The 14,950-nt window shown below is 43.3% G+C and overlaps 1 non-coding gene across 1 annotated transcript; it reads right to left on the reverse strand.

The window, feature by feature from the left end:
* Positions 1-12,824: 12,824 nt before the first annotated feature.
* Positions 12,825-12,899, reverse strand: TRNAP-UGG (transfer RNA proline (anticodon UGG)). Its single transcript has one exon. It is a non-coding gene; the product is annotated as a tRNA-Pro (tRNA).
* Between the last annotated feature and the right edge of the window lie 2,051 nt (positions 12,900-14,950).

The following is a 14,950-nucleotide window of genomic DNA, read 5'->3' on the forward strand; positions in this document are numbered from 1 at the left end:
CTATACCCCTATTCTATGTTATCAGAGATGCCAGCGGGCAAGCCTAGATGGAAAAATAATCTTGGGTTAAAGAAAACCAAGATTGAGCTGAAGGATATGTTTGGTTTCATTAAAGCGTTCATAATATGCCCTGCTGACATGCACAAGCCATTTCTACCTTATAAACAGAGTGACGGTACGCTCATATTTCCAACTGGTAGGTTTATAGGTGTCTATTTTTCTGAGGAGCTAAAGTATGCTGTAAGTATCGGTTACAAGGTCTACCCAATCTGCGGCTATCTGTTTGACAGAATGGAATCACCATTCAAGGATTTTGTGAATGATATCTACCGAAGAAGGCTTGAAGCAAAGGCTAGAGGGGAGAAAGCTTTAGATTTTATTCACAAGACCACTATGAATAGTCTCTACGGCAGGTTTGGTATTAACCCTGAAAGCACTACCACCTTAATTCTTAATAAAGAAGAAGCACTCAAATTCCCTATGGAGCATGAAGGATTTATGCATAGTGAAGAACTATGTGCTGATAGGTTCCTCATAACCTACAAAAATAAAAGAAGTGCTGAATTACAGCGAAAACGCGAAAAACCCCCGGCTAATGCAGCAGTGCAAATCTCAGCAGCCGTCACAGCCTATGCGAGGATACATATGTATCCATATATAGCAAGGGAGGATTGCTACTATACTGATACGGATTCTATTGTTGTTAAGCACCCTCTTCCCGCTGATGAAGTATCTGCGACCAAATTAGGTGCTTTCAAGCTAGAACACGATGTTACTAAAGGGGTCTTCCTAGCTCCCAAGTCCTACATGTTACAGACGGTAAGAGATGAGCAGATCGTGAAGCATAAAGGTGCTGGAAAAATAATGGCTAATGAGAAGTGGTTCATAAACCAGCTAGATGACCCTCATCTCAAGCATACTTTCGAATACGAACTAAAGTTCAGTAGGAACTGGCATAAGCTGCTGGTGGAAAAGAAAACAGCGCGTATCACTATGGGTATAGAAAGTAAGAAGCGAGACTTCGTTTTTGACCGGTATGGTAAATGGGTTGGAACTAAACCTATTCATGTAGGAGATGGGGATGTTAATAGTTTGAATCCCACATCCTATAAGCTAATTAAGAGCTTGCTGGAGCAGAATGAGGATCTCCGAGTAGAACTCGCTAAATCTGAACAGATGAAATCTGGTACACAGAATATCAAAGATTCTAGTAAGAAGAAAGCTTCTAAGAAGAAGTCTGACAACCCTGATAAGAAAGCTGAAAAAATAGATAGATAAGATAACCCGCAAGATCAATCAAAACAAAATCGAGTAAGAAAAGCTGGAGATCTATCCACCATCGAGGGTACACTCCTGCGGTACAACCCTAACCACATCTACCATCACTAGGCCTCCCCCTACCCATCATTTTGATTTCTACAGTCCTATAGTTGGGTATAAGTTCAGAGGGCTGAAGCGAAGAGCTAATCTCCTTGCTGGTGAAGAGTAGCGAGTTGGAAAAAAGATCGATCGCCCCTCTAAGAGCCGAGTAGCATCATGGTAGATATCTTCTGCGAGGTAGGCTTTCCTATCTGCCGAGTAGACCTATCATACTAGCCGAGTACTCCTATCATACTGGATGAAAAGATTAAGGGTGAGGCCTTGGGTGCATCTATTTCAGCACTCTCCCTTCTTCAAGGATGTACTGTACATTACGGAGATAAATTCATTGAAGTACATCTTTCCCCTACTATTGTGTCTACTTTTATCAAACCTTTGCCTTTACCGCGTTAGCCTAGTTAATAATATGATATATAGTTAAAAAAATTCTATCTAATAATAGCAACCTTCCTCGTAATACCAACCTTAGCTACCTCCCTCTACCCTTCTATCGAGAGTAGCTATCCATCATGAAACAAAGATTAGCTTTCTTTTTATTTCTTGAGTGTGGATACTTGAATTCCGACTTATATGTTGATATAGTATCAATATTGATATAGAACGATCAAAAATAGGTGGTTGATAATTGTGCAACTATACTCTTTTAGTGTGGACGTACTACCACCAACACCCACTCAACCTTTTATTCGTTACTAATTCATTAGCTGTACTAAGTCTTGCTTGAGGGAATAGGGTTAAGCCGTCCTCACGAGGTATAATAGCATTATCTCTTCAACGTCGCTTGATGATCATTTTCTCTTTAAAGAGAGTCTAACTCCCTCTTGTCCAGATACAGAATCCATTCCTTGGTATTACTCTTCCTTTCAAGGATCTCACTTTGTAGGCTATACATTCAATAAAATGCACATTTCTTTTACGTTCTATAGTATCAATTCCTTTCCTTACAATCACTCTATCCTTTCTTCACCTTTTATTCTATGTATTCAACCTAGGATACCAATCCCTTCCCTTTATGAATCCGAGCTCGCCCTCCGGGGGGATGAAGGAAAACTGCATTATTTGTTATCGTCCAACCACCTCAGCTTTGGAATACCTAATAACATACCTCCCTAGTTCCCCGCTATCGCTATCAGCCTTAAAGCCAACCTGATATGGCGAACAAAAGAAACCTAGCTTGAGCCTTCACTCTACCTAGAACCTAATTACTACCTAGCTTTACCTTCGCGGGTATTCTTACAATAGGGATACCATGATCAAATGTCTTCTGAATTCCACACCTCAAGGCAGCCATCCTCATAAAGGATAAGAGCTTTGTCATTGTTTTCGGCCAGTAATAACCCCTCGGACTCAATCTCTCTTTTGACTCTATATATGTGGGCACCTGATATCTATGAGGGTTCACCCACCCCGGTGACAGCATTCCTTTCTATTGCGCCTAAAATCTCTATTTCTGCAAATATGTCACGTGTTTCTATTGTTGCTTCCTATGGGGGTACATTACAACAAATCTTCTTTTTCTGCAGCATTGCTTCTATGATCTTAGGAGCACTGGCCGCCATGGCCCAAACGAAAGTAAAAAGACCTCTAGCTCATAGTTCGATTGGACATGTAGGTTATATTCGTACTGGTTTCTCATGTGGAACCATAGAAGGAATTCAATCACTACTAATTGGTATATTTATTTATGCATCAATGACGATAGATGCATTCGCCATAGTTCCAGCATTACGGCAAACCCGTGTCAAATATATAGCGGATTTGGGCGCTCTAGCCAAAACGAATCCTATTTTGGCTATGACCTTCTCCATTACAATGTTCTCATACGCAGGAATACCCCCGTTAGCCGGCTTTTGTAGCAAATTCTATTTGTTCTTCGCCGCTTTGGGTTGTGGGGCTTACTTCCTAGCCCCAGTGGGAGTAGTGACTAGCGTTATAGGTCGTTGGGCGGCCGGAAGGTTGCCATGAGTAAGGTTGGGAGACCGAAGGCTGTTTTCCGTGCACCGGACACGTAGCTTACCGAATCAGTTGCAACACAGATGGGAATGCATGCTACGAAAGACAGGGTCGAGTCTGATACATCAACCGTCGACTCCATATCCTTGTACGAGTCCACAATCACTACACGAGATGAACCTGGGTTTGGTGAATGGAAGTTGGCCTTAGGTGTAATAGGACTCCCAGTTACTGCGCGCGATCGTATACTGGGGTGCTCCCCGTCGGTTGTTGGAACGACGCGAGCCGGGCCTCGATTCCTTTCATAAAGATGAAGGGACAGAGGTGACTAATTCCCCATCTCATTTGGGGCGGAAAACGAATCGACATCTCGATGTGATACAGCCCTTTCCATTTTCGTTGGGAAAGAACGGCGAAGTCCATCCGAACCCTCCAATGAAGAAATAAGAGGAGAGCAAAGCGCCAATGGCGCGCGAAGGCGGAAGGGGCACGGAGAAATAAAGAAGTGTGGAGGAGAAGCAGCTTCGCTTCCTGGGCCCAAAGCAGTGCTTTGTTTCCTGGCCAAATCAAGGATTTGGGGCTGATTGCAAAAGATATCTGAATAGAAAGATAGATCCATCCATCTATCCAGATATCTAAAAAAGAATCGATTTTGATTTCATGAAACCTTTGATTCAAAGAACTGCGCTTAGCCCCCCCGCTCATGAAACGGCTCTGCTGCAATGGATGGCAGAGGGTCCGTAGTACCCGAAGCACTGGAGTGATCCAGTAGCCGGGAAGGGGCCTAGAAGTGCCTACTACTACACCACACTACACTTGGCTCTACACATTTACAGAGCTTACCCCTGTCCAGTGTCTGGCAGAACGTTGGGGGCTTCAATCGTCGACTCGTTATCCCCATCTCAGCCCAGGCTAACGGAGCCTGACTTATTCAGGGGAGAGAGTGGAGCCTATCGAAGCACTCTTGAGAGTAAGATCCTTGGCTCCTCTTCATTCTCTACAGGGGTCTCTGCCCACATGGAAGCGGGGCAGAGATGGATAAGATCAAACACGGGAATAAGAAGCATTTAAAATGCCTTTTTATCATTTTTATAGAGGGGGATGGATAAAGTGGGCAAAACAGACTCACATTTTTCAATCGAAAAGATGGGTTCCTTTTTCGTCTCGACAAAGAAAGAATCATATTGAAAACGCTCCTAACCCCTTCGTAGGGCCGTGTATAGTAAGTGATCCGAACCTGCCCGGAGCGAGCCCCCCCTTAGAGGCAAGTGAAGTTGGTGAGCCGTATGATGGGCAACTATCTCCTGCGGTTCGGAGAGGACTCAGCTGTTAGTTAGTACCCCCTTGGTTTCGGGGTGGACCCTTTCACTCTATTTTATTATATACGCTTAGCGAAAAGAATGTTTTTTGATAGACCTAGGACATGGATTCTATATGAACCAATGGATCGTGACAAGTCGTTACTACTAGCAATGACTTCCTCTTTCATTACTTCATCCTTTCCATATCCCTCTCCCTTGTTCGATCTTACTCATCAAATGGCACTCAGTTCATATCTGTAAATTCGATCATTTACAAGGTTCAAAGAAAGGGTGGACTGCAGGTAAGCACTAATTAAAACCTCTGCATTTCCGTGATTCAAAAACAAGGGCGTACGTAGCCCATTGTAGATTCCAGCCGAGAAGATTAAGGAATTGTGACAGCAACCATGTTACTTGCTAAATTTTGCCTATATCTACTCCAAAACTGGAGGCATTCATCGAAAGCTAGCAAGAGTATTTCATCCTTAGTGAACTGAGAGATGTTCTATCGCTCCGCGCCTTATTTACTTATTCAGTCTAAATACGCTCCTTCGGGCATAATAAGCAGAGTCTGGGAGTTATAGAAAGTAGGTCAAGTAGTGAAGAAGTTGGGTCTTGGGTAAGCATGTTGGACTAGATAGAAAGACGCATTACTTCGGACTTGGGTAACTCTTGACGCCGATATAGATGTGTTTTCTTTTTGCCTATAAGAAATCCTCCTTTATGTATGACTGGGCTTGTGAGAAGTGGTCTAATACTATCTATTCAGATATGTCTCTTCTTATCTTATGGATAAGCTAGGGAGGGCATAGGTAATTGCTTGGGGGGGGCTAGTCAATGAAGAATTGAGTATCTAATAATAATTTCTTGTGGGCAAGAGTAGGGTTGACTTGGTAGGTAGAACTATTCTTATGGCTAAGAAGCTAGGCCGATATGCTCATACTAAGTGCTGTAATCTCTCATTCATGCGCATTAAGGAAATTGTAAAGAAGAAAGTAAAACGCTCTACGCCTCGTCGAATAAGAGTGTTTCCGGATCATATCTATTCTTCTCGGGTACTCTTTCTTAATGAGAAAATCATAACTTGATCCGATCTTTATGTCGCACAGTGGTGTCCCAGGCTAGGGCTGCAGGTCCAGCATAAGAATCTAAACTAAAAAAGTATGTTTACGTGGTCCATAAATAATGGTGACAGAAATCCCTCCTACTGCGCCTCAACTTGGACTGGAGCTTTCGGGTCTCTAGGTATTGAATTAAAGAACGGGTTTAGCTTTGCTTTGGGGGGAGTCCTGGTGGGGAGATATGCTAGCAGGTAATGGCTCAGCTTCTACTTAAAAAGCGTTTTAAGCGGGTTTCCCTATTTATTTGCGGGTCTCTCGTACAAGATTCTATCAGTTACAGCGGATTCAAGGGATGGAGCCAGATCTACTATCCGCTTGATGTCCCTAAGCTGATAATTGCCCGAGCCTATTTGTTTTTTTCCGGGGAGGGGCACATAGCGATAGATACTTTAGAAACCTATCACTAAGAATAAGAAGCGGGCTCACTGAAAACCAAACTGTTCGTATTTCTTTAAAACGCTGCTGCCCTAGCCGGGGGTCTGTCTATAGAAGAAGGGAATCAATAGGAAGGAGTCTAGCCCGAGTGAAGGGTTGATTCAACCAAAGCAAGAAACAACCCTATCTTCTGAGTGAAGGGACAACCCAATCATTCCTAAGTACCAGAGCCATGGCGCGGAGTACCATTACATTACCGACACTTTTCTTTGAATCACTTCTTTGATCATTAAGATCCTGTTCCCCGAGCAACCCGATCCGATATTCCTTAACTGCTATCTTTCCTTGCTTTTAAATAAACAACTACTTCATTTCAATTCATTTGCAAGACCAGGCTTGCTCTCCGAGGTGGCATCCCCTCCTAAGCGAAATACTAGAGTAGAGGGCTTCCCGTCTTTACTTGCTTCTGGTTGATGACAGCTACATCCTTAGCTGGTTTGACAACCCTTGCTAGCTTCTTACTTTCTTACTTCCTCGCTCGCGCTTGGGGTTCCCCCTAATCCGAGTGTTCTTCCAAAACAGCTATCCACCGACTAATACTTACCTGCCTCCTTACCCGCTTTCCAAAAACCCTATCTGTCATTGCATTGCCGTGGTTTCGCACCTCCTACGACAATACTTGCTTAAATAAATTCTCTAGGGAAGTAGGGCTTCAAGGAAGTAGACAACCACTTATCGTTATCGGGGAGGATGGATGGTTGTCCCTTCTTCTCAATAGAATCCGATAGACAAGAATCGAAAGCAGCTAATTTATTCCTCAAGTAAGTCAGTTGATGATTCAATTCCTTCAAGGCAAGAGTGGGGCATCTAGATCGATTCGTTTTCCGGTTGTTATACCGCGAATAGAAAGAATTCTGATTATCTGTTGAGGCAAGCTATTCATCATTAACAGGAAAGATCCCAAAGCTGTTATTGCTAACATGGGATAGCCTGACTCTACGCTACAATCTCTATTTTCTTATGATATTGAATCTGGCTTCTATTATTCAATCTCTAGTTACCGTGGGAAAAGAAAGAGACAAGAGCTCTTAGTCCGACAAGACAAGAGAGGATATGCCTCCAAAAGCTTCTTCAATAGCAGTGGATTGAATTCATCTGCACACTGATAATTCACCAAAAACAAGAGGAAAGAGAGCAGTGGATGATTTAACACTAAGCCAATCTTGAACAGCAGAGGGTTCATCTCTATCTTTAGACTTGGGATGGGAAAAACTTCAGTTGTTGGTTGGATTACTGGCTGAAACAATAGACCTGTTGGTTAGAAAAGCCATTATTTCACAACTGTTAAGGATTACTTCAGGAGGACCTATTAATAGTGCTTTGATCCCTGCTTAGTGTTTTCAAAAGATAGTTGGAAAGGTAGGTCTATTTCTTCTTTATCTTTGTAGATCAACCTAGCTTTGTACATGCTATTGCTTCTACAATTCACAAGAGTCATTTCTCCCCAAAAATAAATAAGGTTCACTCCAGGTTCTTAATAGGCAGTAGGCCCCTAAGTCAAAACTACCATAACTTCTTTCTTACAATCTGATTACTATTTGATCGAGAGATAGGCACATTTCTCCATGATATAAACTATCCAATCCACCTCTTCTATTATGAAATATAAACCAGACATCGTCGGCGTAAGAACAAGACGGATACTTCTCCTCCACCCTTGGAACGAGTAGTAGCTTCTAGTTTCGCAGGAATGACTAGAACGCTCAGATATGGAATTCTTTTAGGCTAGCTCCGGGCTTGCTGTTACAAGCGATTCGAATAGTTTTCCTGTGCTAGTTGTGTTGTACAGTACTATACTACAACTACATTTCTTTCCTATTGCTTACCCGGTCTTATAGCTCTACTTTTGAAACCGAACGAGTATTGCTAGTTGTTACAAACAAACCCACCAAGCTATCTCATCCTCCTCCCCCGGGTTTCCTTCCCGCGACCTGTGCTAGTAGTATGTCTCCGTTGCTATTTACTTTCTCGAATAGACTAGTTGGACAGCTATCTACGCATTTACCAGTGCTACTTTAACGAATCGGGTAGTTGGACAGCAGGAACTCTTTTTTCTTACTACTCGTCCAGTACTAGCATCCTTTGCCTTCTCTATCATTCCAGAGCTTCTCAGCAGACAATCTCAGCCCCCTAGTTTAAGTCTACGTCCTCAGGGGCGCCCTTTACTTGGTTGAGATCTAACCACCTTATGATAGCACCCCAATATTGACGATCATAGATCCAGGCGGGCCCCCCTACCCAGAGACATTATAGCTCATCGGTCTATCAAGATAATAAAATTCATTAATTAAATTCCTGAGGAGAAAAGCTTTGTCTGGGCTCAAATTCCAATACCATTGATCGAGGATAGGGTTTTGAAGGAGGAGATGCAAGAGGGGTCACCATTGTTTACTTTTCATGCCTACTTGCTGGCGGAAGCGAGTTACGGCTTTGCTTCTTTCGTGATTCACTTGGAATTCACTTTCTTTCTTTGCATTCAATTCTAACTTTGGGATTCCAGAACATTCAAGAAAGAAGGTCAAAGGACTCAGGCTTTAATGCCAAAGTACTGGGCAGAGCGTACTTACCTACTTAGACAAGAGGGATACTTATAGATCTCTATGAGCGTAAGGCAAAGTGGGCAAGACTACTTCCACAACTACATTTTCGCCATTTTTGTTATAGCCCTTGCGGCTGCTGAAGCAGCTATTGGACTATCCATTCTTTCTTCCATCCATCGTAACAGGAAATCAACTCGTATCAATCAATCCAATTTTTGGAATAATTAGACATAGAATCCCCTAAACAAAGGGGCATATATAATAATAAGAAACATTAAGATGAATAGAAATAAAATCTTATTTTCTTATTAGTGTTTAATAATATCCTTTTTTAGTAGGTTATTTCATAGTATTGTTTTTTACTTATTGAATATTGCATTTTTGCAATTCATTGATATTGCAATAATTTATATTGAAAAGATGATAGCTAATTTATTGGCTAATTCGAATTAGTATGTAGAATTCGTATAATTATAACTGTTGAAGCCTTAAATTCAAGTCTCTTGGCTTTCTAAGATCAGAGGAGGAAAAGAATGAAGGTGTGGGCGGGAAGGAGGAGGCAAGGCCCCCTCAATGTGTATTCGACTACTCATTACGGAACCACCGATTGATCCGATTAGACTTCCCGCGGGGTAGCACGAGGAACTTGCTGAATCAACTCCTTGGAATCGGAGGCCTGACTGAGGGTCAATCCTATGGTAACCTCAACCTAGGAATGCCTGTTTCACTTCCTTGACAGAGCCAACTGAGATGCTCTGTCTCGATGTTGACCTAACATGGATTGATTAGAAATTCTGAAGGGTCTCATCCTGATCTCGCAAAGGATCAGCAATAGCTGTGTGTACTCGAGGACTCTTAGGGAAAGAAAAGCACTTTTCTCTCTCAGCAGTTAGACCGGCTATGGGCGGGTTGGTTATATACTGCGCCTTCCTTCTTTCGAACCTTTTGGTATGTATTGCCCCAGAATAGAATAGATCAGATCCACCGGACCAGAAACTCAATTCCGCACTGTTGCTGAGTCGTCGGGCTTATCCACCTCAGGGATTCATGGAATTTCCGTTTTTGAATTGCGTTGGGGGAAATCTACCAAAGCTAGGCAGATAGATAGACTCCTTTCCCGCTGCTAAGGGAGAGCAAGAAACTAAATCACATGATTTTTCACCAGCGCCCTTTTTTTTGCGGGTACTAAGAGTCCTCTCACTACCAACCAGCAGACATCATCATCTGGCTGGGTCTTGCCGGTATCAACAACGAGAAAGAAGAACCAAATGGAAACAGCAACTAACTATGGCTCTTGGCCCAGACAACGTCCTAGGCGTAGGGGAGATCAAAACAAGAAGTCACGCCTAGACGACGACGCCCGTCCTGGGCTGCAGTAAGTAGATCGAGAGGTTGTTCCGCCCCTTGTCCCCGAAGATGGGTAATATGTTCTCATACAATGTTGCTCCAACTTTTTTCTAGAGGGCCTAGCTGGCGAGCGATCCCAGTCCGCGGCAGAGAACAAGACAGCAAGCGAGCGTACCTTTGTTCGCTTCTTTTCCACCAAGCACAGAAGTTTAAGGAGAACTGTAGGTCGGTGGCTACCTAAGGAAACTCCGATTCGATCCGCCCCCCGGCTGGGAGGCATCTACCTCATCCCGATCACAAGGAGAGGTTCACCATGATGGGGGGGTCAGGTACTTGAATTCTTTTCGTTCCGGAAAGAATTCAATGCATAGGGGACCATCCTTTTTTTTGCGGCATGCTCTCTGATTTACGGATTCGCAGGGGGCCGAGGGCCAACCTTAGTTGACTGACAATGACAAAGGCTTGCGAAACAAAGTAGCGCCTTTGAAATGGAATCTTAATTAAGTAGTCGTCTATCAGTGGTGCGAAGCAGCTTTGCCCCGGGGAGCGAAAGGTTATACCTTTGTAAGCGAACAACGGTTCTTCTATGTAGGGTATTCCTCCTTTACTCTCTTAATTAACGTCGAGCTAAGTGACTTTGTGTAGCGTAGTAGAATGAAGGCTACGTACGCACCGACACTCTCTTATCCCTAAGCCTCTTCTCTAACTCGCTCGCCTACAAAAAATAGTAGGCGAGGCACTCAGCCGCTGACTTTGACTGTACTGTAGTGTAGTGTAGTATACTTTCGTCGCCTTTTCTTTTAGAACCCTTTCTCATGTTCTTTCATTCATCAAGTAGGCGAACCGTCAGGTCCTTAGTAGCGTTGACAAAGAAGAAGAGCCAAAAAGAAAGCTAGAATTTCCATTCCAATAGTGAGACCAGCTTGACAAGCTACCTTTCGGGTGCGAAGATCATTTTTTATGACTTCCACTTCTCGATCCCGGCCCGGAAAAGTGACCGACCCAATGAAAGAAAGGGTTTATGAGCCCTAGCCCTGTAAGCCCACACCTGTGTAGAGTAGATCGTTCAACACCTGCGGCACAAACCCATTTTTGACCAATTGGTCCGTATATCATAGGCGACCGAACGGCCGCCCCCCCCGTCTTACTAGACCAACCTGCTATAATTATTCCATAAACACCTAGCGAAGATATGGCAAACAAATAAAGTAGCCCTATGTTCGGATCTGACAATACCATACCATAATCAAAAGGTACAACGACCCAAGCGACCAGACTTAACATAAATGTAGCCACTGGAGCCATTCTAAAAAGGGAGAAATTAGCACTACTTGGTGAAATAGGTTCTTTTAGAATCAATTTAAAACCATCTGCTAGAGGTTGTAACAATCCGAACGATCCCACTACATCAGGACCCTTTCGACGTTGCACAAAAGCCATTACTTTACGTTCAGCTAGCACTAAAAAGGCTACTCCTAGTAGAAGTGGTAGAATTAAACAAAGTATTTCCGCTGGAACAGCTATGTACGTTTTCGATTTTCTATTCACTCATGATCGGGCCTGACCTGGTCGACCCGATCAAACTATTGAACTTATGATCTGGCCTGGTTGACCCAATCATGATATTGAAGGATGGGACCTTTTCTCGATAAACTTCGGATCCCGAGAAGTTTTGAAGATGGTGCTCCTGTTACGTTACTTCGAATGGAATCCTCACTTGACTAAGCATAAGCGAAAAACGTGGCTGAGAGTAAGCAATCCCCTTTCCTAGTGGTTGAGTCATGATCAGAAATATTGCGAAAGAAAGTGAAATGTCCTATCGTCGTCCCAATTTGGGTAATCCACGATGTCTTCATTTTATGTACCCATCTTTACTCGTTTTCGGTGTATCGATAGTTCGTTGTACTACACTTTGAACTAACCTAGAGTAGAGGCCGTGTTTAGGAAAAAATCGATATCAGTGAAGTAATCCCGGAACTCTAGAAATCGTGAAGAATTTCTTCCATTTTGTTCAATATCGCGAATATAGCGGAAAAGGGCCCCCTCTAGAACATTCCTTTGAATGGAATTGTTCATTGGGTTCGACTTGTTGTTCGAAAAAATCGAAAGCAGTCTCTCGTATGTTATTGTAAGGTGATTCATTCATAATATTTATTATGTGCGGTTTCAAGATGCTAAAAAAGTATATTTTGTAATCGGCTTTTGAGCTCCATTATGTGTACTTCATCAATTTAGGAATTATGGACTTGGCGGTAGTGGTCAATACTAACTGCATCGTCTAAATGCTCCCTGACCAAGTTAGCGTACTCGCCAGGGTTGAGTTGAGGGCCCGTGCGCTAATTGGGCTTCGAGGTTGGCTTGGCTATACGCGAAAAAAGCTCGCTTTCTACTGATCTGCGGCCTGTTCTGTCCTAAACAGTTCCTGAATGTTATTTGTTTCATAGGAAGATTCCAAAAGCACATTGATGCCGAAAGAATCTTCGGAACCGGTGGAGAGGCTATTCTGATTGAAGGCTAGACAAATAACATGACTGAGGTATGTAAATCAAACCAGTGAAATAGCTTTATAATATTAGATAGATATAGAATATCAAAAGCAAAAGCCTGATAATGGGTTTCAAACACGAAAGAAGAAAAGAAAAAAAGAAAATTATAGCTTTCTTTTTTTTTGGTGCGTGCTTTTCGCCTGCCTTCCCGACCACGGATAGGCTACGGGGCTTTGCACTTCGGCCCCTGTGAATACCACATCAAGGTGACAGGATTTGAACCTATGGCCCTCTGTACCCAAAACAGATGCGCTGACCAAACTGCGCTACACCTCGTCTCCCCCCCCCCGAAACATATGGTATGGATCTACCCGATCGAAAAAGACTCGAACCGCAGTCGCCCACCCCGCGGCACAGGGAGGCGAGAACCACCGCTTTTAGGAAATAAGCCTACAATTTTATTTGATTCTCGTCTCGTTTCACTTGCATTTTCTTTCGGAATAACTTGATCGTTCTGAGAGTGGAATCGAACCACTCACTCCGGAAGGATTTAGAGTCCAAAGGGCCCAGCGAAAGAAGTCCCACGCCAGCAGCCTGCCAGAACCATTAATACAGGGTTTGATCCACTGAACACCCACACAATCTCGATTTGACAAATCATCGCCATCTCTTTGGACATGCATGTGTTAAGCAAATGGACTGAACTGAATGAAGAGTGATGTCACATCGCATTTTCGATCTTAGGCGAACGATGGGTTACCGGGTCTACGACCTTGCAAGGCACTACTGTAGACCTCTTTGGGCCAGACGCTTTCTCAATCAAAAATGGAAAGAAGGAGTGAGTCTATCACCTACGTCATTTCTCAAGCAAAAATGGAAGCATTAAGTCATCGTTCCGTCATACAACATCTAAGGTCATCCCTTACGACTTCCCTACATCACCCTTCTAAGCTCCTTTGCCCTATGACAAAAGTCTACTTTGAATGAATGATCATTTTACGGTTCGATTCCGGCTCGTGACATGAAGAAGAAGTCCCAAACAGGGATCAGATGAGTTTGCACAGTGTTACTTTTTGTTCTTCGTTGACGGAAAATCAAACGGTTCCCGGTCTTTTCAGAAGACTATGCTTACTTTCTTTTCTCTTACCGGTCTTTTCAATCAAGGAAATGTATTCCGTTCCTCGAATCGGGACTTTCTTTGTCGAGGATCTCTGGTACTCCATCGAGTTTCCGTTTCTTCTTCTAATGGCTGTGTCCGTCTAAGGTGGCTGGCTATTTGAGCGATTTAAGTATCGCGGTTGTCTTGAGCTCTGGATTGATGGACGGGGCTGGGTTCAATTTCAACTCGGAGATAGCCGGGTCTATAGCTATAGTAAGAGCCGCTTTGTGAACAGCATCGGATAACATAGCAAGGGTAGCCGCAATAGAGCAATTATGCCTTAAGCCCAAAACTCTTCCTTTCGGGGAAGGAAGAAAAGACTTTTCTTATTCCAAGCCAGCTACGGGACAAGTGAAACGGACAGTTAGTTCAGTGAGGACAGCAGTTCCAGCAAAGACAGTGGAATGGTAAAGCTGTTCATTCTCAACGGGAAAGGATTTCTCTATTGCAACGGGGCTAGTTTCAACAAGGTGAGCAAAGCTAGATACTTAGGCTTGTCCAGTTGTTCCACCAACCCCTGCTCCCGACCCAGGTACATTCTTCTTGGCAGCTCAAGACCTTTCTTGTTCCTTGCTCCCGTGGATCGATACTAGTTACTTACCTTTAATCTTAGCTTAGTGTCTTTTACCTAACCTACTCGCTCGCTGAGCTTTTTTTATCTTGGTTATTGGCTTTTTTACTCAAGTTAGAGCTTTTCTTTCCTGGCTTTTTCACTCGAGTTGTTCGCTTGGCTTTAGCTCATTTTTTTGTCCATTTCTTCTCTTTACAGATCCCCTCGAAGTATCCAGAAGAATGGCAATGCAAAATAATAGCAATAGTCGTCTCGTAGGTGCTGGTGAAAGAATAGCTTATGGGGCTGGAGTCAAAGGAGCTTTCATAGACATAGAAATCATAATAGAAAGAGCAGGCCTGCGAGCAGCGAGTGCCCTTTGTAAGTTGCGAGCCTGCCTGTCAAACCATAGGCGCCTTACCGCCCCCCTTTCTTTTTTGAATTAGAAAGAAGGGGATGAAAGACAAAGAAAGAGATCAGGTTATTTATGATCGGAGAAAAGGAAGGGGCGTGGTTGATGTGTCACTGGGAACCCGTAGGAAGGGGAGACGACCGGCCTCATTCACATCTGAAATCGCCAACATGAACACAAACGAAATCGTCGAATTTCGTATAGAAAGAAAAGGAACCACTTCTATTCTCTTCTCTTTTCTTAGGTATATGAAGAATTGCTTTTTG

The sequence above is a fragment of the Zea mays genome, chromosome 9 (assembly GCF_902167145.1).
Source record: "Zea mays cultivar B73 chromosome 9, Zm-B73-REFERENCE-NAM-5.0, whole genome shotgun sequence".
In the NCBI taxonomy this organism is placed as follows: Eukaryota; Viridiplantae; Streptophyta; class Magnoliopsida; order Poales; family Poaceae; genus Zea; species Zea mays.